This window comes from Vicugna pacos, chromosome 11 (genome assembly GCF_048564905.1).
Source record: "Vicugna pacos chromosome 11, VicPac4, whole genome shotgun sequence".
In the NCBI taxonomy this organism is placed as follows: Eukaryota; Metazoa; Chordata; class Mammalia; order Artiodactyla; family Camelidae; genus Vicugna; species Vicugna pacos.
In genome coordinates, this window is record NC_132997.1 from 21,380,133 (window position 1) to 21,404,099 (window position 23,967).

The 23,967-nt window shown below is 41.5% G+C and overlaps 1 pseudogene; it reads right to left on the reverse strand.

Annotated features, from left to right (window-relative positions):
• Positions 1–1,364: 1,364 nt before the first annotated feature.
• The window catches only part of LOC102525510 (acylphosphatase-1 pseudogene), a 30,033-nt pseudogene continuing 7,430 nt past the window's right edge, over positions 1,365–23,967 (reverse strand).

Here is a 23,967-nt window from a genome sequence, read left to right on the forward strand (position 1 = left end):
TAATGCAGATTTTTAGTAAGTTTCAGAGATCTTTACATGTAAAGAAGAAACATTATCATATCTTAAAAGCCAAAATCATGCAAAATCCAATCAAGAGATCAACTTTCATGGACTGTAGAGTTCTGGACAAGACTCAAGGTTTAGGTGATGAGTATGACTTGGATCCAGAGACAAAGCCTACCTCTTGAAATTACAGTCATGGACATAACAACTACAAATGGGGTTGAGGATTGTGGACCAGAACGTAGCATCTCAACCAAAATCTTCTTTTAATAGAGATGGTAACTGTCTTTCTTTTATTTTTTAAAAAGTGAGTTAATAGATTATATTTTTTAGGGTGGTTAGATTCACAGCAAAATTGGGCAGAAAGTGTAGAGTTTTCTCATATATTCTTTGTCCCCAAACATACAGCTTCCCCCACTGTGGACATCCTGCTTCCACTGGTCCTTCTGTCACCACTGAGGACGCTGCCCTGCAATGCCAGGCGTGGTTGTTTTTCCTAGTAGGTAAGCATCTTCTTAGTTTCAGGAAGATTCTAAATATTTAAGATAATCAAAATCATAGCAATAATATTATTGTGTTAAAGAACATGTGTGCATTTTTAATGTAGAATTTCTCTCATCAGAACTAAAACTAAAATGTGAGGTCGAGCAATTGATTTGAACTTGTGAACTTAAGTTGAAATCTTTCTGACTTGGGACATTTATGTGACTTGAAACTTCACTGTATTTACATTTGTAAGAATTATCTAGTACTTAGTCAGGTTTTGTTTCTTAGGTCAAAATACTTGTAAAGGAAATGGAGTGTATTAAATTTGCAAATGCAGTTAAAGGTATAAAAATGTGTATACAGATATAAAAGCATAAAATATGAAAGCAGGGCCAGATTTAGCAGGAATAATAGCCCCTCTACAACTGACAGTTAATAATTGCTCAAAATAAAATGATTATTGTAATATGGACTTTAAAACTTCGGGAAGAACTAGGATTCTGAATCTGTGACTTTAATTATTTGAACATTTATTTTAAAAATCTCAATAGACTTTTTGGAATAGACGCAACTGCCTCTGAGGCAAAACAAAACAAACCTCTTGTATGTAACACCTTTTTTTCCCTAGAGTAAATCAACCTTCCTCTTATCTTTTTTTTTAAGTTTCCTACACAGAAGCTTCTCTGTTTCTATTGATTAGAACTGTGTACAGTTGTAACCCTTCCATCATACACATAACATACAGTAACTATCAAATATCTGATATTAAAATAACTTATTGACCGATTCTAATATTGAACACAGAATAGCTCTATCTCTATTAACAATAAAAAAACAAAACCACTGGGTATCTTAGAAAATTTCAATTCAGACAATTATTTCACAATTTGGAAATCTGAGTAATCCAACTTTAAGGTGACTTTCTCATTGTTGAAGCTTGCGCTGTTGATGTGCGATCTGGGACTGCCTCTTGCCTCATGCCACGTCTGCATATGTTGTACCTGGGAGGTGGGATCTTGCAGTTGTGCTTGCATTGTGCCCTGGTCAGTGTTCTGGACCCAGCTAACTCATCCAAGCACCTCACCCTCAGCCTGAGTGTCCTTGCGGAAGAACTCCCCACGCACCTTCCCAAAAGCTTCACAATCCACTGATACCAGGGTGTCCCCTTCTGCAGTGCTCGTGCTCAAACCCTCCTCCTCCCAGGTGGCCGGGACCACCGGGAGACCACCAGGCCAACGGTTCCCCAAACTGCGTAACTGCCACGCCTGGAAGCCAACCCTTCCTTGAAACTTTCAACCTTCTGTAATTGTATCGATCAACAGATAGGCTTTGGGTTTGTTTTTTTTTTTGCATTTACCTCTTTAATATCTTACAGAGAAATTCCAAAGCACAGGGAGAATGTCTCATTTATTTTTGATTCTGTAGTGTCTGGCAGAATGCTTTGGCACACAGTAAGTGCTCAATATATGCTGAATGCAATACAAAGTTTCTGAAAAAGGTGGCAGAGTGTGACAAAATGACTCACATTTCTATTAATTCATTATCAAGATACTTGTATCAAAGCAATGCGCCTCACACTAAAAGTGCATCTGAGATGGCCTGAAGCATGGTTAGGATTTTGGTCAAGTGTCAAAGTGAAAACAACATGTAACAGCTCACCTGTCCTTCCCACCCATTCTTGCATCAGTTAGATTCCACAGGGCCTTTGTGCGCCCTGTGCTTGAGTAACACTGAGGCTTCTGAATTCATGGGTTGTTTCTGCATCTTGATTTTACACATTATCTTTGCTGTAGTGAAAAGAAGTTGGAAAGAAGGAACTTGAGCTCAAGTCCTGATCCTGACATAAGCCAAACTCAGCCGAGCAGCTGTGCAGCCTGGGCCAGCTGCCCACCCTCTCTGAATGTCACTTTACTCATCAGTAGAAGAGGATGATGCCAGAATCTACCTCATGGCAGCTCTGTGCTTATAAAATACAATCACAACATGTAAATTCGGGGAGACTAAGCAGATGAAAGACACAGGCCATGTGCTCACAGGAACTATTTCTCTCTTTGGTCTTGACATTGCCTTCTGGATCCTTCCTACTCAGAGCGTGGTTCCCGGCCAAACAGCCCAGCCCCCTCTGGACACCTTCCAAAGGTGCAGAGTCCCAGCCTCACCATGCCAGACCCACTGAATCAGAGGCTGCATTTTAACAAGATCCCAGATGGCTGCACATTGCAGTTTGAGGAGCACTGTCTACATAAAATGGAAAGAGTGAGTGTGTTCATGTCTTATTGCTACTGTAATATATTACCACAAATTCAGGGCTTAAATCAACAAAAACATATTATCTTACAGTTTAAGAGTTCAGAGGTCCTAAAACCAGTGTATGGGCAGGGCTGCTGCTTTGTCAAGCTCCAGGGGAGAGTTAGTTTCCTTGACTTCTCCAGCTCCTAGAGGCCACCTCCATTCCTTGGCTCATGGCCCCTTCCTCCATCCCTCCCACCACTGCTTCTGTCCTCGTGTTTTCTTCTCTGACTCTGACTCCGCGGCCTCCTGCTTTCACTAAGAAGGACCTTCGTGGCTACACTGCACCACCTGAGTCATCCAGGATACTCTGCCCATCTCAAGTCCCTTAGACTTTAATCACTTATACAAAAGTCCCTTTTGTCATGTGAAATACCATATTCACAGGTTCTGGGATTCTCATGGGCATCTTTGAGGGGCCATTATCCTGTCTGTAACAGATACTGTGTGACTCAACTTAGCTCAGTTTATCAGAAATCTGTTTCAAAACAGTGGCAAGTAACCGACATGCTCTCATTCGTTCTTTGATGCCATCATCTGTATCTCAGTATTTCGGGGTCTAAATGCTGCCGAACCATTTATTTATGCTTTTTGTCCTCACTCTCTTCCACTCCCACCCTCCAAACTCCACTCCTTTCAATGTGCCCCCCCACCATTTCATCTTTACTCTCAACAAATGCTTTGGCCTCCTAGTTCACAAAGAAATTACAACCCACCCAATGGAAATATCCCCAACTTCTTGACATTCTTTTCTTGACATTTATTTATTCAGCAAATATATATTGGATGTCACACTACGAGCTAAGCCCTGTAACCAGACTTGCAAGGTAAAGTGGCTCCTGCAAGGAACTGACATTCAAGCTGGGAAAAATCAACAGAGAAATAAGGAGAGGAGAGGGAAGAGGAGGGAGGGAGGGAGGAAAATCAGACAGTAAAAAATGCTGTGCCGAGAATATACGACAATGGACTAGACAGCGACTTAAGAGGGAGTGGTCAGGGCAGCTCCTCTGTAGAGATGGCTTTTCAGTTGAGATGTGAACTCAAGGAAGAACCCTGCTTTGGGGGGAGGGTATAGCTCAGAGGCAGAGCACATGCTTAGTGTGTATGAGATCCTGGGTTCAATCCCCAGTCCCTCCATTAAGATAAATGAATAAATAAATAAACCAAATTACATCCACCTCCTTCCCCCCCAAAAGTGAAAAATGACCTTATTTTAAAAATTTGAAAAAAAAAAAAAAGAACCAGCCTGCTATGGAAAGCACAGCAGGCAGAGAAGACCATGACAGCTCAAATAGACATGCTGACTTGCAAGGACCCCCATGTTTTTCCGTTCTCTCTCCCCTGGCTTAAGGGAGCCCTCCACCTTTGCTCTAGATTAGTAGTCTTCATTGTGGCAGCCTGTCTTCGGGAATAACTGAAGACTTTCCAAAGGCTTCTGGGGCAAGTGCGTTTTTAGGAGCCATCTTCCTGATCTTAAACTTCCGTGTGTATTCCTCTCTAAGATTATCCGTCTGAGGCCACACTTCGGAGTCAGGATGTCCTCCCTTCCCCTCCACCTCCCTTTCATGGTTACCCTTTCCTCTCTTTACAAAAGACAGCAGAGCTCTTACCCAGCCTAAATCTTCATGTGTGGCTTTGCTCCCAGTGGGTAACAGCCTTGGCACGTCCAATGAGGGACAATTCCAGATGTGGCTGGTGGAGAAGTGAGTGTGAAGATAAAGAACATCTGAGATGCTGGTTTTGTGTCACCTTGACTGGGCTGGGGGACTGCCAGGCAGCTGGCAAACATTGCTGGTGTTTGTAGGGGTGTTTCAGGATGGGGTTAGCATTTGAATTAGTAGACTTTTGAGTAACGAAGATCACCGTCAGCAGTGAGGGTGGACATCATCCAAGCCTCTGAGGACAAGAATAGGGCAAAGACGGGCAAGGAAGGGTGAATTTACTCTCCCTGTTTAAGCTGGGACATCCATCCTCTCCTGCTGTGGGACCTCTGCACTCCTGGCTCTCACCTTTGGATGTGGATTAAAACTACACCACAGCTCTCCTGGGCGTCCAGCTTGCAGACAGCACATGGTAGGACTTAGCCTCCATGACTGCATGATCCAATCCTTTATAATAAATCTCTTTCTATAGAGTTATATATGTATCTCCTTTGGTTCTGTTTCACTGGAAAACTCTGACTAATACAGCATCCAAGTGAGAACACACAGGCTATTTTTTGAGAGCTTGCTCTGGCAAGGGACTCCGCCACATGACTTGCATTTGGTAGAGACTGGAAGTCAGACGAAGGAGAGGGAAAGCTTCGTGGTGGAAAAGGAAATCTTCAGGTGTGCTCTGGTTAGAGGCTGTCGGCCCCGGGGACACTGGAGATGGGCATCTTATGGGACTGGTGTCAGGGGCAGACAACCACATCTCCTTCCATGGTGCTTCATTTTATTGTGCTCTGCAGATATTGCATTTTTTACAAATTAAAGGTTTGTGGCAACCCTGCATCGAACAAGTGTCATTTTTTTCCAACAGCTTTTGCTCACTTTGGGCATGGTGCCACATTTTGGTAATTCTTGCAATATCTCAAACTTTTTCATTATTTATGGTGATCTGTGATCAGTGCTCTGTGATGTTGCTGTGGTAATTGTTTTGACATCTTTGGCAATAAAGTATTTTTAAATGAAACTATGTGCTTTTTTAAAAGACAATGCTATTGCACACTTAACAGACTACAGCATAGTCTAAACATAACTTTTATATGTACTGGGGAACAAAAAATTCGTGCAACTCACTCACTTTTTTTTGCTTTATTGAGGTGGTCTGGAATTCAATCCACAATATCTCTAAGGTACGCCTGTACCTGACTCTCCGGTTAGCCCTGAGTTGAAAGGCGAGCAGGGGTGGCAGGAATAGGGAAGCTGAAGTCGCTGGCCACCTCACAGTCCTGATTGTTCTGGGCCAGTTGCTACAGAGGTTGTGGTTTGGTTTCTTGGACGGGTTTCTGCAGAGGTTGTGGGTCAGAGTACTGTGGTCATATATGGTCTGGCTATTGTCTGTTTGTATACTCGAGATGTCATGAAAAATTCTGATAACTTCAGAGACTGAGTTGTAAATTCCATCGTAAGTCAGGGAATTTCTACTCCTTTGCTTTCAAAAGAATTGCAGAGGGGAACTACAGCACTAAACATTTTTGATGCAAGGTTATTCTGTGATATTTTGGCATACATCCTGGAAAGAGTTCAGAACAATTAGGTAGAATTTCTATAATAAAACTCCTTTCATTACCTCTATTTATTATATGAATAGGGTGTTCGGGTTTTTTTTTTAATTTGCATTAGAAAAAGTCAAATATGAATTGAACTGATGCTGACATTTGTCTTATTAATATGTCACGTTTATCTATAGATACATGAATTAAACTGTAAAGTTCTACTCATCTCATTAAGAGATATGTTTCAATAATGTTTTACTTATGTTTAATAGTTACTATCAAAATTATAAAAGGTTATGCTCTTTTATCAACTATGTAATAAAACAGTTATATCTAGATTGAGGATGAATATTTTATTACAGTCATATTTTTGTTGCAGATAAGTATAGTAGATTGACTAACAGAATGTAGTATAAAACTCGGAAATTAAAAGGGTATGAATGTTTGAGGAATGAAGCATTTTGAAATTGCTAAATTGTTTAAAAAAAGAGTTTGTTCATTTCTTGTTTTAGCTGTTTACCTTCTCAGTGTGTGGAGGTGGGCACCAAACTGCTACAGTATTTTGATTTCATTGACTGTATTTAAAAGATACAATATTTTTAATATGATGGAAATTACATCCTTTGCAACTACTATACTTAAAAAGAAAACATCTGGATATCAAATTTAAAATACATGAATTGTACATATTTTTGCAAACATTTTTCAGGATCCTGAGCAAAATAGTTGGAAGGCCCATGAGCTAAAACATTGCTTTTCAAACATAAGCATGCATCAGGATCACCTGACCTTGTGAAACACAGACTACTGGTCCCCTCCCCACAGATTGCTCATTCTCCCGGTCTGGAGTCAAGCCGGGGAATCTGCATTTTCCATCAGCGCCCAGGTGGTGTGAATGCTGCTGGCCCACACCTGAGGACTCCAGCACTGCTCTAGGATTGTAAGCCTACATCCAGTTGTCTAAACTGGCAATGCGGGTGCCCTCTTGACCCGCCTCCTTCCCCCACATCCTGCACACATAAGTGCACCGTCTTTTCCACTTATGCCACATGCCACATAAGAAGCGAGTGAAACCAATTCTCTCCAGGCCCCACCATTACCCAGTGCGGGCCTGCCTGCTCTCCCCAGGGCTGCTGCCACCCCTGCCGGGCCTCCCTCCATCCACCTCCCTACAGTGCAGCCACAATCGATCGATCGTCACACACTAGCTTAGAACCTCTCCCAACCCTCCCTTCTCCTGAAGATGCCAGACCAAATTTCTTCTTGTGTCTCTTGGCCTCTGCTCATTTCTTAGAATGTCATTCCCCATGTCCAATCCACACCGCCTCTACAGACTCCAAATATACTGAAGTATTTATTGTTCCTGTAATGAAACTTACTGCCTGTCACACCAGTAAACAAAGGATGCTGCAGCCATCAAGCCATCAGCCACTCTCAGCGCCCCCGAGGGTGAAGCAGAGGGAACGCAGGATGGAGACAAGCAGGCCACATGCTGTCATGCTGTCGGCCACTGCAGCAGCCCACAAGGTGCTCCCTCAGGAAACGCAGGATGGGAAGCTCAGGACACTAGTCCTGGATGGCTAAGGTGCACATCAAAGGGATATTTTCAATGAGCCCAGACTCTTGCGCCTTCCCATGCATAGATAAGTTAAATTCCTTAACTTGAGATATCTGGTTTTCTTTAACTAACAGTAATTCTTTGATGTTCCAAACCTGGTCTTAGTGGCAAAAATCCTGGCTCCTCCCCTGCCTCTTCAGAGCAATCTCTTAGAGTGATCTGAGAGGCACCCTCCTGGGCTTAAGTCCTCAGAAATGTCTGCCTAGTAATACATCATTCTCAGCTTTTAGGTAGTGCATTTTTTTTCCCAGTCAACATTCCTTTAATGTGCTGTGTTCTTTCTCACCCCTGCGATGCAAGTTAAACTCTCTGGAAAAGTCCTCTGCTTCCCCCAGCCCTTGTTTACTGAGCTAAGTCTTCCTCATCTCCAGATGCTTCTTAGAAGTCACTTCATCCAGAGCTCATTCTGGACTCTTTCCAAAGTCACTGAACCAAACTCGGGACCACCCGCCCGCGTGCAGTGAAGCCCATCTACTGACGCGGGGCAGCGGTGAGGGAAGGTGCCGTGTTTGTGGAAAAGGCCCTGGTACAAGGAGCAGGGGCGGCCCCTGCTCTGAAGCCCTGAAATCCCCGAAGGGTTTCACTAAAACATTGTTAAAGGCCGGATGAGGGAGGTCGCAGGGCTTGTGACCAGCTTGTGCACAGTCCTCTGATTGGTTGCTGGTGAGGTCACAGGGCGGGGTCACCGGGGTTAACGTCATCCATCCTTAGGCTCCAGGAGGCCAGGGGGTCATGTGCTCATGATTGTCAAGTAGTTAGTGTCATCCATTTAGTGGGAGGGGGGGATTTCAGTCTGTAAAATGCCTCAGGGAAGCATCAGAGACTATTCCCTGGGTCTTCCGAGAGGAGCTACAGAGGGCAGATGGGGAAGGATCTCGCTTGGTTACACGACCAGCTCAGACCCCTCCGAATGTGCCTTAGGCCCCCGCGCTGCTGCAGTGGTCACACACCACATCTTAAGCTTGCCTGTTAGCTTGCCTGTCTGTCTCCCTCTAGATTTCGGTTCTCTGGGAGCAGGACCTTGTCTTGTTCAGCGCTGTGTCTGTAGTCACAGTGCCTGGAGCATAGGAGATATGAAGCAGTTTTTTGTTGAACAAATTCACGTGCCTCCCATCTGCACTGCACTGATGTCCTGGTCCCTGCCCCCAGCAATGCACATAAAACTGTGGCAGGAAGACACAGAGAAAGAAAAGACTGTGCAGTGAACTGCGTGAGTGTGACTGAGTGTCATGCAACTGAAGTTTAAAGAGGGGAGGTCATGCTTGATGGAATATTTGAGGAGACAAAATGAAGACCTTGAAACCCCACATTTTCTTTTCATGATTTTTGTAGTTGAGAACAAAGGGCCTTTTTTGAGCCTTTAGGCAATGCAGTGAACTACTTATTTAGCATCAATCTTTTCCAAGACTGGGAGCTATCATACATCGAGAGCTTCAGCAGCCTGCCTTAGGACCTTAGTGCAGTGAGTTCAAAGCCTGTAATTTCTATGGATTATTGTTATTTTTGCATCAGTTCATATCTGGTCACCGGGGATGTAGACAGATATAGAATTTCAGTTTTTGGAAACTGCATGAAGTTTTATCGCACCAAGGAGGTGACAAATGGTTTCTCCAAAAGCTAGTTTAGTAAAATAGTCTCGTTGAAATGGACATCATAATAGTGTTTTCCTTCAGAGATATTTAAAAGCATACATTTTCATTCAGTTCAAGTCTCATATACTATACAGAGTGAAACTACTTAAAGATTCTAAAAATCATGTATTCTGACATCTATGATAAAGGCAGCTTTAAAAAACCTTTTTAACGAAGATTAACTTTAAACATTCTAAATGTTGACTTGGCATCTTTATTAAAAAGTTCAAAATTCCTGATTACAGTGTTAATTAAAATACTATATAACAAAGATGTAAGTTTCTCTTGTAAGAGAAACAATTTTGTTCTGCCATCATTGCTCCATATAATATAATCATCAGGCAATAGTATTATTACCCCTGCCCAAGGGTCTGCATAACTTAGTTAAAAATAAATATTACAGTGGGGAGATATAGCTCAGTGGTAGAGTGCATGCCTAGCATGCACAAGGTCCCGGGTTCAATCTTCACTACTTCCATTAAAAATAAATAAACCTAATTACCTCCACTTCAAAATGAACAAATAAATAAAAAATAAAATTAAAAAAATTTTAATTATGCATTTATGTTTATTATTATGTTTATTTAATATATACTGCTGCAATTTCCTTGAATATTTCTATAAAGAAAGTATCCAGAAAAAAATTAAGGCTCCAAATAAAATCTTCCAGGGAGAAAAGTGATTTGCTACAAATAAGCCAGGAACAGTAAGAGTGTGAGAGGCAGACACAGAAGTGGGGCTGCCTGCAGCTTAGGAAGCCCTGCTGGAGAAATGACCCAAGGGAGCATAGTAAGGAGGTTTATGAATGTTCGTGGGAGGCAGTTCTGGACATAAAGGTCAATAAAAACAAGGGAGGGTTTTTGTAGTGGGCAAGGGAGACAAAGCGCGCAGTCAGAGGATGGGCTTGGGCAGAGTCATGCATGAGCCGCGTGCAGGAGGCTGGAGGGCCAGAAATGCACACAGATGCCAAATGTGTCAGGTCAATGTGAAGCTGGGGATGCCGAGAAAAGGGAGCAGATAAGAATGGAGCAAAAAAGGGCAGAATTACTGGAGAAGGTGATTTGTCACTGAAGAGGAAGGGGCAGAGGTGAACAGTGAGGATGAATTGGAGAACATGTCACAGTACTTCTGATGCACAAAAGTGAAGTATGCACATTGATTTTGTAACATCAATGCTGTGTATACCTCTAAGAAAATAGCCATAGAGATTCAAGAGGAGAAATCAACTAATTTGGGGGGATGGTAATTACATTTATGTATTTATTTATTTATTTGTTGGTGGAGGTACCGGGGATTGAACCCAGGACCTCATGCATGCTAAGCAGGCACTCTACCACTGAGCTATGCCCTCCCCCCTCAATTTATTTTTAATGCTGAAGAAAACCCACAAAGTTTGCAAATGAGAAACATAAGGATTTGTTTTTAATGCCATTAATAGGTTGTTTGATACTGAAGGAGGTACTAAGGACCCACACTAAACCATAGCAAATGGAAGAAGAATTTCAGATGGATGAGTAGGGAAAATATGGTACCATGTATCAAACAACAACTTTGGCATGTATAAATTTATTAGTTGGACTGACCCTGTTAAATTTATAATTATTTTGCGTATCTGTGCAGCACACATCTAGGTTGATTAAATACTGCATAAAAACATTAAATGTACTTTGGCATCAAAGTTAAAAAGAGCCCATCATACATAACTGAGTGCATTCCCCGAGTAAGGCATGTATAAATGAGCACTCTTCATAGCTTCCACTCAAGGACCATATACAGACATGAGTGGATAAGCAAAGGAGTAAATACTAGTTTCTTCCACCAACTCATTTGCTTCTGAGGCTTAAAATATTGACTACATTTTCACTTTTCTACTGTGCTTTGTAAGGAAGTTAGTGTCAGAGCTTAAAAGACTGAAAAACAATGGACTAAACAGAACTATTGTTTCCAGGAAAACCTGTGTTGTAATTTATAAGAGGAATAACAGGATTTTGTTTTGGTTTTTGTTTCACAATGTTGCAAAAGGTTGTATTCAGCTAATGGTGCTTAACTGTCATTTTTAGGTTTCAGAGAATGCTGATAATTTTGGCAAAATTCATGGGAACTGTCCAAATGAGACAGAGTTTAAAATTACAGACAGAGGGTACCCCAAATTCTTGAGTCACTTTTGGGAAGGGAGTTAACTGTATTAAATCCCTTTGGTTAGCTCTTCTCACAGCAGCTTAGCAGGTGCTACCTTTGTATTGCAGACCCAGCTGCTGAGGTGAACTTCTGGTTAATGACCTTATTCAAGGTCACTGAATAAATAAGTTTCAGTCCTAGGACCAGACGTCTAACTTTAGACTCAATATGTGGAGCCTGCCTCCTGAGCTGAGTTGCCATTAATAGATTGTTAAATACTTTGAGTTTTCAAATCTGGTTTAAAAATTTAATGTGATTAAACAACAAAAACAGGTAACACATGTGTAATTTATGTACTTTTTGTAGCATTGTTTAGTGCTGATTAAAAATCTAGATGCCCTCAAATTCAGCTTTAGAAATACTGTTTGTTGGCCAACAAACTGTTGAAAACTTTGGCTTTAAATTAGTTGCCAACACTGAAAAATTAGAAGTTTTGTGTAGCTGGCTTTCTGGCTTCTTAAAGTCTTAAAAATCTGATGTGATGTATAGTGTAGTGGATGTAGACAATATTGTATTTTAATCATTGAACTTGCTAAGAGACTAAAAATTATTCCAACCATTAAAAAGAAATGATAGTTATGTAACATGACAGAGGTGCTAAATTATCACTACAATAGCAATCATAAAATGTGTCAAGTTGACATGTTGTACACCTTAAATTTACACAATGTTATATGTCAGGTATGTTTTCATAAGATTTTTCTTGAAGAGCTGAGAACATTGGCCTATATTCTCAAATGATAAAAATCCCCTGGAGCTGGGCAGCACGGCCCCCTTTAGATGCTGAAGTTCGTCACCATCTTCAAGGGGCTTCTTCATCTTTCACATTAAGAGCCTGGCTCTGCAGGCTCACGATTAGAGACCCCTGCTGTGGACGGGGTCTAGTCCCAGCACCAGGTTAGAAGCGGTCAATAGTTCTAAGGCTGTTTTCCTGTGCATGCCAGTCAGAGCTTTTACAAGGAATTAGCCTATCTTTTTTTTTTTTTCAGGAACATCCTTATTGCGTTACAGAAGAAATGCCTATAGCTATGTTTCAACTGACTTTTAAAAAATATTTTATCGAAGTATAGTCAGTTTACACAGTGGTGTCAATTTCTGGTGTGCAGCACACTGCTTCAGTCATACGTGCACATACTTCCATTCGTTTTCATACTCTTTGCATCACAGGCTACTACAAGATACTGAATATAGTTCCCTGAAAGGATTATCCTTCCATCTTATCTTTCTCATCATCTTATCTTTCTCCACTTATCTTTCTCTACTCCCTACCATCATCCTCCTGTTTCTGTTCCCAAACACTAGCCTTTCCCCAAATATAAAGTACACTATTCTCTGTCTAAAATACTCACTGTGCCTAAATACAATGTATACATGTCGATATGTATGAGTTTATGCATACTACTGATTCGCCTCGCCCAAAGGGCCTTCTCAGTAGTACCAGATACTCCAGGGCAACTGTCCACATCCTTCCTGTCAGTTCTAATATCACTTCTCTAGTTGACTTACATACAATGTGTCAGGTGTACAGCAAAGTGATTCAGTTACACATATATATATTCTTTTCCAGGTTGTTTTCCAAGTTATTACAAGATATTGAATATAGTTCTCTGTGCTATACAGTAGGTCCTTGTTGTTTGTCTATTTTATATATGGTAGTATATATCTGTTATTCCCAAATTCCTAATTTATCCCTCCCCCACCTCCCCTTTGGTAACCATAAGTCTGTCTTCTATGTCTCTGAGTCTGTCTCTGTTTTGTAAATACATTAATTTGTGTCATTTTTTTTAGATTCCACATGTAAGTGATATCATATGATATTTGTCTTTCTCTGACTTGCTTCACTTAGTATGATCATCTCTAGGTCCATGTATGTTGCTGCAAATGGTAATATTTTATTCTTTTTTATGACAGTAATATTCTCTTGTGTGTATACACACACACACACACACACACACACATCTTCATTATTTCATTCTTTTTGATGGCTGAGTATTATTCCAGTACCACTTCTTCCATGAAGACTTCTCAGATCATCCCACTTCCGTCCTCTCCAGTGTTCCTCACTTCCTCCTGTTGGATCCTCTATACATGGCATCTTGCCTTATGGTAATATGGCTATTTATCTACCCAGCCCACCCCTACCCTGTTCTGTGTTATTTGCATCTTTGACCTCAGGACCTGGCTTTCTTCTCTACCTTCTTCCACTCCAGATTACCTCTGATAGGAATCCCCTTGCCCTGCAAGGTCTGGGCAAGCACCGCTGTTAGCCGAGCATGTTGGTCCAGCCAGCTTGACCTACCAAGAAAGGGGAATTGGACATTTCCCTCTAAAGTGCTGCTTCAGGGACACTTCCACATGTCCTTGGCAAAAGGGATAAGTTTGTTGTGATGTATTAATCCCTGACCTTGGGAAGTATGGCATGGACAAAAGAAATACAAATTCCTAGTATCTGGAGCCCAATGTGTTGTCCAACCGATTGGATAATTGGGTGGAGCCACTTGCCTGCTATTCAAAGATGCTGTAAGATCCCACTTTTGTTCCTACTGCCCACAACCAAGAGCTCACATGCAACCCAGCAAGCTGCCGTGCTTAGTTTTCCTGTTTTGTTTTGTTTGTGTTTGCACTTTAAAAAACAAACACACAGAGCCTATGATTTATGTGGAGGCCTAAAAGCATGGTGTTTCTGTTGCCTCCCTGGTTGTGCAGAGGCAGAGTTTTCATCGGGACCATTGACAGCACAGTGGGTCATTCTGGGCACAGGTAGGGGAACTCTGCATTTAGCTGGGGTGGTCCAAAGAGGCTTTTGCAGAACAAACACTTGCTTGAAGATGGAAGTACTTGCTTTAAGGGAGGGTATACACCCTTTCTGGTTCTTGATTTTCCCTAATGAGCAGATAGAGGATTCAGACAGGGTATAGCAGAGTTACTTGGCATAAGACCCAATCACTTTCCAGAAGGGGTGGCACCACCAGGTAGCACTGTATCATCTTAACTTAAAAAGACATGTAAATTTCTGGCTCAAGAGCTATCAAAACTGCTTCCGGGCGATGTCACAGTGTGTTCATCACGGGGAGTTTGGGGCCCTGCTTTTGATCTTTGTTAAGTCTACAACCTTAATCAAAATGATATGTTCTGGTTTCCAGCTAAGGCTTGCCTTAAAATCTTTACTGAGGTGGATTATGGAAAATTGAAATGTCTAGACGAGGCCCTGGTTCGGGGGCCCAGCTGTAATTCAGCCGAATGCATTATCTACGGGAGCCTGGTAATTAAGACCCACATCACAAAGAAAACCCGCCTGCCTAACTGCTCTCACCCCACTCCCCGCCTCGAGGAGCTGATGCGCTCCCACACAGACCGCCCGCTTCTGGCGCTGAACCTGGGGTTTCCATGAGCCCGCTGTCCCCGCGGACGCACCCACGGCCCAGTAACACCACAAGCGCTGCCCTTGGTTCTCAGGGTCTCCCATTCTACAGCGACACCCCCAGTCCATGGAATACTGACCAAGCATGGCGCCCGCTGGGAGGATCGTTCCCAGGAGAAATCAAAGGGATTAAAATCACAAAGGAAGTACAGCTGCGTACCTGCTTGGTACCGAGATTTATAGTCAATGATCCTCTGAAAGTAGCTTATTCATTCTAGTACATCCTTCTAGGGTACTTCCTAAACAAGTATCAGAACACTTGATTGAAAGCTATTAAACTCACACAACAAAAAGCCGAGAAACGGCATCGCGGATTGATTGTCTCAGAAGTACAGCAGCGCCACCCCGCGCCTGGCTGGATTCCGTACTCCCGTTGTGCCGTCCTTGACTTACCCCTTCTGGTCTCAAGGTGATTGTCACACTTCCAAGGATCAAATAAAAACAATGTCTTGCCATAACACTGTTCATTTTTTCATGATTTTTTTTATTCTATTAGGGAGGGAATCTGTTCTAAGAAGTCGCCCAGCAATCTCCCACCAGGTCACCTGGCCGTGGTTGGAGCTCATGCTTAGTCCTACCGGGAAGAAGGAATGGGAGTATAATATCTTGCATTTTCAGAACGATACTGAGCCAGAAAGGAAGAGGGGGTGTGAGCTGTGCAGGAGGGAAAGAGGGAGATGAGTATTTTGAAGGCAACCAATAATGTCTAACATTTCTCCAAGAGCACAAGACTTAAATCAGTGGCAAAGATTCATTGGCCCTTCGGTGTCTCCTACCTAACCTACATTCTAGATTAAGACTATCAGAACACACTGGCTAAGACTGTGTCATTAACTGCTTGTTTCTTACCTACTCTTACTCTGGTCTGATTTCTGTCTAAATGCTGATTTCTGTCTAAACACGCTGCACCATGACTCAGCCTTGCTTTTTTGTCTACTTCTACTTGATGTGGAATTAATTTCTCTGCTGTTTGACTCTCAAAACTTTCTTATGGCCTTCTGGCTTGCACTCGCACGCCTGGCCCCTCTTGCAGAGCACCTTATCAGGGGGCTAGATTGCTGGGGACCCCGCAGGCAGCCTGACAAGAGCAGACGCACTTGCGTGCCAGGCCCAGAGAGCCAGCACAGAGTAGGCACCTTGGACAGCAGGACACAGGGTCTCAATGTTGGGAAACACCACAATCAAACCAGAACCAGCCTCCCTTCTATTACCAGCTGTGATGGAAATTTGGAAGATAATATTTAGGGACAGAAAGATTATGAATAAGACAAGAAATTTACAATAATAGAAAAGCAGAACATTATTCTTTCCCTACCGCTTCCCTCAAAACAAAAAGATCCTACATATTATATGACCCCATTTATATAAAATGCACAGAAGAGGCAAATCCACAGAGACAGAAAGCAGATTAGTGATTGCCAGGGGCTGGGAGAGGGTGGGGGAAAGTGAGGAGTGACTGCTAATGGGTATGGATTTTGGGAGCACGTGATGAAAATGTTCTAAAATTGATTGTGGTGAAGGTTGCACAGCTCTGTGAATACACTAAAACCCACTGAATTGTACACTTTTAATGGATGAATTGTATAATATGTAAATTATATCTCAATAAAGTTTTTTTAACAAAAATAATTTATATGACATTTTAAAAAGTATTTCATTGAGTCTCAATAGTATGCTTGTAGTCTCACAACCCACTTTGCCAGCCAGCCAATTCCTGGAAAGTTACAGAAGAAGGTGTGAGAATATCCCCAAAGTCTGTTGCAGCAGAGGCATTTCTGCCCTTCAGTGTTCACACCCAGGTTTGCACATCACTCGAGTGAGCAGAATAGACACTGTCTGTCTTGAGCAAAATTGGACACACCGTTACCCTTAGCTTTTTGGTCCTCATTGATGTCGTTCATGGGATAAAAATAATCTCAATTCCTAGACTAAATCAATGGTTTTTACAACATTATCATAGAATATAATCCACTAAGTGCTTAGTTTGTGGCATATTAACAATCTGTGTACACGGGGAGCTTCCATTCTATGATAGATCAGGAAACATCACTTTAACCAATGCCTGAATGTCCCAATCTAGTTTTTGTCTGTGAAAATCATGGTGATCTAACTCCAGGGAAAAGTTTCTGTTTTCTAACAGATAATTCTGTCTTCAATATATAAAGGGAAAGCATTATTGTTAGGGATAATTTGTAACATTCTCAGTGGTTTCCCAGAGTCTTTTCAGCAATTACCCTGGGTGCGTGCCAGGATACCACCCTTGCACCTCCAAGCTTCTAATAGTTTTAACTTCCTTTACAGTAGAATGGAAAATGATAAACGTTCACTGTGTAGAGCAGGGTCTCTAATTCTTTATTTACCTTATTAAGTTAGAATAATTCCAGGCTGTTTACTTACCCTATGCATATCTGCATATGCATCTTTTGGCCCCAAATTTGGGAGGGTAAGCTATGAAAAGCAGCATTTTGCTTGATTTTATCTTCCCCAGAAACTCCCTTAAAAACTAAAAATTTTGTAAATTAAAAAAGACCTGGGAGATATGAAAAATGTATTTAAATGAAAACTGAGGGATATGGGGAAAACAGATTCAGAAGGAGAAGAGGAGAGTTGGCAGCACGGTGAAAATCAGACAGTAAAGAGAAAGGCTAGCCACGGCTATTACCAGAATTGGGAATTTTAAATTCCTTAAATAAATCACAGGTTCTTAGAACCATAAAAAAGTATAGGGCAAAAATCTGTCATAGTTTAGATCAAGAAACAAAATTCCACACTGTAAAATGATTATGAATCAATAAAAATGTAAAAAAAAAAAAAAAAGAAACAAAATTCCAGCAAATGTAATGGCTAACCAAATTTAACATGCCAAGATTTGTTTTGTGATTCAGAAATAACACAAATCTTTCATGTTATCTCTCTGTCCAGCTTAACCTAACCGGTTTGAACGTTGCTATAAAATTGTTTTAAAAGAAAGATACTCTGTTCTTTATTCACCATAGAAGCCAAAAATATGTTTGTAGACTTACTGCCATGGATCTGGTGCCCTTCCTTCCCCCAGTCCATGTCCTGTTTTCCATAAGGAGTGTCCCCACTACCCACCACATGGTCCAACACAGAATTCTGGTTGTCTTCCCCGGCCTTCAATGTCCAAGACTTACCAAGCCTGGTTGACTTGCTCTGAATACTAGCCTTACTTTCTCCTTTACCTCTTCATCCCAGGATTAATATAGGCCCTGGTTAATTCTTGAATTGACCCAGTTTGTAACTCCTTAACTGGTCTTTCTGCCACCCATGGCCTCCGGTCCAGCCTGCATACTGTTGTGGAAGCTTCTTGTGTTACTTTTCTATTTAAAAATCTTCAGAGGTTATCATAAAGTGGTAACATTGTCATGAACTGAAATCCAAACACCTTAGCAGTACACCGAGTCTCTTTGCCATCTGGTGGCCTTCATCTCTGCCACGGGTCCCGTGTCCCCTAAACCACTACTAGACCGGAACTTTCTTTAATGCTTCATGTCTCTTGCTGCTCTTTGCCTGCCAGTCCCCTCCCTGCAGGCCCTGTTCCTAACATGAGATGCCCTATGGAGAGGCCTGTGCGGCAAGGGCTCTAGGGGAGGCTTCGGACAACAGCTAGGAAGGAATGGAGGTCTTCAATCTAACAACACCCGAGGAACACAGTCCTGCCTGCAACCGCCTGAATGAGCTTGCAAACAGATTCCTCCCCGTACTATAGGCTGAATATTTGTGTCCGCCCTCCTCATCCATATGTTGAAACTTAATGTGATGTATTAAGAAGTGGGGCTATTAGTAGGTGGTTAATGAGATGGGACTGCCATGAATGAGTGAAATTAGTGCCTTTGTAGAAGAAACCTGAGGAAGCTCCCTTGCCCCTTCTGCCATGTGAGGTTATAGCAGAGGGCCAGCTAGGAAGCAGGTCTCACCCGACATCAAACCTACGAGCACTGATCCTGGACTATCCAGACTCCAAAACTGTGAGACATGAATTTCTGTTGTCGTTGATAAGCCACCATTTGTGTGGCATTCTGTTATAGCAGCCTGATCAGACTGACGCATTCCTACAGTCACCCCCTTAGATGAGACTGCAGCCCCAGCCAACAGCATGACTGGAACTCCATGAGCCAGAAATAACCCGCTGAGATGCACACAGATTTCTGGACCACAGAAATGGTGAGAGAGCACATGTTCAAACAAGACTAAATTTTGGGGTAATTTGTTATACAGGAATCGATGATAAATACACCATTTTACATTCCACCAATTTCACAAAATTTGCAATTAAAATCACAATTTAAATTAAATAAATAAATATTATAAATGAAAAATATTTGTGACACAAATATCAATTTAATTAATTTATTTATTGAGGTATACTCAGTTTACAATGCTGTGTCAGATTCTGGTGTACAGCACAATTTTTCAGACATAAATATACAAACCTGTATTCATAGTCATATTGTTTTTCATCATAGGTTTCTACAAGATATTGAATACAGTTCCCTGTGCTATATATAAGTGATACATATGGTATTTTTTTTTCTTTCTGGCTTAATTCACTTAGAATGATCTCCGGGTACATCAATGTTGCTGGAAATGGTATTGTTTTATTACTTTTTATGGCTGAGTAGTATTCCATTGTGTAAATACACCACAACTGCCTTATCCAGTCATCTGTTGATGGACATTTAGGTTGCTTCCATGTCTTGGCTATTGTAAAGAATGCTGCTATGAAGATTGGGGTGCATGTATCTTTTTGAATTAAGGTCCCCCCCTGGATATACACCCAGGAGTGCGATTGGTGGATCATATGGTAAGTCAATTTTTAGTCTTTTGAGGAATCTCCATTCTATTTTCCATAATGGCTGCACCAAACTACATTCCCACCAACAGCGTAGGAGGGTTTCCTTTTCTCCATAATTTCTCCAGCATCTCTCCTTTGTAGACTTTTGAATGATGGCCATTCCGACAGGTGTGAGGTGATACCTCATTGTAGTTTTGATTTGCATTTCTCTGGTGATTAGTGATACTGAGCAATTTTTCTTGTGCCTATTGGCCATTCCTATGTCTTCATTGGAGAGTTGCTTGTTTAGGTCTTCTGCCCATTTTTGGATTGTGTTTTTTTTTTTTTATCACTCAGTTGTATGAGCTGTTTGTGTGTTCTGGAAATTAAGTCCTCATAAGTCTCATCATTTGCAAATATCCCCCCATTCTGTAGGCTGTCGTTTTGTGTTGCTTGTGTTTTCCTGTGCTGTGCAAGAGCTTGTAAGTTCATTTAGGTCCCATTCGCTTAGTTTTGCTTTTATTTCTACTGCCTGGGTAGACAGTCCTAGCACAACATTGCAGAAATTTGTGTCTGAAAATGTTTTGTCTGTGTTTTCTTCTAGGAGGTTGTAGTGTCTTGTCTTATGTTTATGTCTTTAAGCCATCTTGAGTTTACTTTTGTGTATGGTGTGAGGGAGTGTTCTAAGTTCACTGGTTTACATGTGGCTGTCCAGCTTTCCCAACACCACTTGCTGAAGAGATGGTCTTTTCTCCATTGCATATTTTTACTTCCTTTGTCAAAGATTAACTGTCAGTAAGTCTGTGAGTTTATTTCTGGGCTCTTTATTCTGTTCCATTGATCCATATTTCCATTTTTATGCCAATATCATGTTGTTTTGATGAATGTAGCTCTGTAGCATTGTCTGAAGTTGGGGAGGGTTATTCCTTCAGCTTCATTCTTTTTCTTCAGTATTCCTTTGGTAATTCTGGGTCTTTAGTGATTCAGATTGTCACTATATGTGAATGACATGATTTGATATATAGAAAACCCTAAAGGCTCCACACAAAAACCACTAGAGCTGATAAAAGAATTTGGCAAGGTAGTAGGATACGAGATTAACATACAGGAAATCAGTTGCATTTCTTTACACTAACAATGAAATATCAGAAAAGGAAATAAAGAAACAATTCCTTTTAAAATCACATCCCCAAAATAAAATAAGAATAAATCTGACCAAAGATGTGAAAGACTTACATGTGGAGAACTACAGAACACTGACTAAGGAAATTAAAGATGACTTAAAGAAACAGGAAGATATCCATGTTCTTGGATTGGAAGAACTAATATTGTTAAAGTTGCCATACTACCAAGAGCAATCTGCAGATTCAACGTGATCCCTATCAAATTACCCAGGATATTTTTCACAGAAATAGAACAAATACTCCTAAAATTTATATGGAATCACAAAAGACTTAGAATTACCAAAGCATTTTTTTTAATTAACTAGGGAAAACCACATTACAACAAAGAACACGTGTAAACATGAAGCCCAGTGTGACATATTCTTATTACATAGGGATAGGGACCACTTTTCCAAGTATGATATGAGAACCAGAAACCTTAAAAGAAATGTCTGGTCAATGAGACATTTAAGAATTCTTGTACTTTCCTGGATAGACAATGCTTAAATTTTACTAATGTGCATACTATAAAAATACTAAAGTCATATATCAAATGCTTCCATTTATGTCTAATGTATTAAGTAATAAAGTACATACACATATTGTTAAAGTTATAGACAAGATACTTAAGGTTTATTTAGTAAAATAAGAATTTAAATATGAAGATGAAAGGAAGATACACTCCTTCTACCAAAAAATAATTGTCCTCCTTTTCAATCCAAATACAAAAATAAATTTAAAATGGATTAAAGACTTAAAGTTATGAAAGCAATCTAAATGTCCACTGACAGATAAATAGATTTAAAAGGATATCGTATATGTATATGATGGTCTATTACTTTGCTAAAAAGAAAGAATGAAATCTTCACATTTGTGACAACATGGATAGACCTAGAGGGGCTTGGTGAAATAAGTCAGAAAGAGAAAGACAAATATTTATTTTATTTCTGTTTGGAATCTAAAAAACAAAGCAAATGAGAGAACAAACTACACAACAGCAACAGACTCATAGATACAGAGAACATGCAAGAACTTGTCAAAGGAGGGTTGTATGGGGAAGCCAGAAACAGGTGGTGAGGGGGACCTAGAGGTACAAACATCCAGTTGCAAAATAAATAGGTCGTGGGAATGAAGTGTGCGGAGTGGGGAATATGGGTAATAAGAACGTAACACCTTTTATGGTGACAGATGGTAAATGGACTCATCAAGATGATCATTTTGAAATGCACAGGAACATCATGGTGTGCTGCACCAAGAACTAACATAGTGTTGTAGGTCAATTATGCTTTGTAAAACAAACTCTTAGAAAAAGAGATCATATTTAAGGTTACATGAGGCAGAAGGAGGAATTGGATGAAAGTGGTCAAAAGTACAAACTTTCAGTTATAAGATAAATAAGTACTAGGGATGTCATAAACATCTTGATAAGTAGAATGAACATTCCTATATGTTTTATATGAAAGTTATTAAGGGAGTAAATTCTAAGGGTTCTCATTGCAAGAAAAAATGTATTTTCCTTTTTCTTTTATTTTGTATCCATAAGAGATGGATATTCACTAAAGTCATTGCAATAGTCACTTCCCAATGTATACAAGTCATGTAACAATGATGTAGGCCTTATATTTATGCAACCCTGTCTGTCTATATCACTAAAACTAGAATAAGATAAAATCAAATAAAATCCTGAAACAAAAGAATTGTCCTTAACAAGCAGTTTCCATTTCTCCAGTCTTTTCCCTTGGAAAGTACAGTGGTGTGCGTATGTGCATGCATGTGTGTGTGTGTGTGTGTGTGTGTGTGTACATGTGTGTGCCCAAGAGGGGATGGGTGAGGAGGCTTCTGGGCTGTGCTCCTCGGTAACCTGATGTCCCCACAGGTGGACATGCAGTCGTCCCTTCTCCCTTAGGCTTTATCAGTGGCCGCACACCACAGTCCACTCTGCAGCCCCAGCTGTGCACAGCTGAGCCATTTCCACTTGTTTACTCTCATAATTATACTGAAGGGTTCATCTGCATCCATACATCTCTCTAGTTTTTAGGACTGGTCCCTATAAGTGGAAGTTCTGGAACACAAGTTAAGCATATTTTAAAGCATTGGCTGCAGTTTCTAGATTCTGTGCTCTCTTTATCAAGTGTGAGCTTTGTTTGGGAAGCAGGGCCTCCAGAGAGACTGGAGCTGACACCTCAGGCAGGGAGGAGGCCAGGTCAGGAGTGGAGGCCTTCAGGGCATCTAAGAGTGACCCATGGGGCCGGGAAGGGCCACTCGAGTCCCTGTCCCCCAGGTTTCCTGCCACAGCATCCCCTGCTCCATTCCCCGGAGCACATGTCACCCAGGCCTCTTTATGTGACACACCCAGGCCCTGCCCCTGGCCTCACCCACCGGCCCCTCCAGCTCCACATGTCAGCTCTGAGAAAGGACACCAGGCCCTGCTTCCAGGCAGCGGAGGCTTCAGGCTGAGTCGCTCCTGCTCCCTCCCCCTCCAAGCTGGGGCTCCTCCTTCCCGAGACAGCACCTCCAAGGGCAGGTCATTGAGGTACAGCCATGGCCTCCCATCTGTCACTGCATCCCAGAGACACGGAGTTTGACTGGTCCTCACACACAGTGTGACCATGACAATGCCTTCAGAGCTATCACCTGTACTGTCCCCTCAACCCACAGAGCTTCTCTCCAGGTGTCCCTCATGCTCAGGTATCCCTTCCTGGAAGAGGGCTTCAGGACCACTTCTGCCAAGACCAGTCCACATTCCCCTGCTTCTGCTTCTCCTCTTTGTACTTATATGTGTCACCTCTGAAACACCATCGCTTCTGTTTCACCTGGAATGTGTTTGGATCACCCTGTCCTCCCCAACAGGAAGACAGGACTACGTTTTAGTTTTAATTTATCTTCTCCAACCCAAGCAGAATTTTTTTAATCAATTCAAGGAAATGTCATACACCTCATCACGGTGCTCCCTCTGTCGTTTATTCACGTGATTCCCTCCATTAAAAAAGTGTTATGAGCTCCGTCCCTTCTGTCATGATCAAAACCACTCTGCGCCCACTCCACAGGGAGAGCACATCGCCTGTGAATAAGGTACTAAATGCGGGCCTAAAACTTAGTTATGCGTGAAAAGAAAACCCCAACCCTGCCCTGGCTTTCCATTGAGGTATGAGTGCACGATGGCAAGTGAGACAGGAGGGGCAGG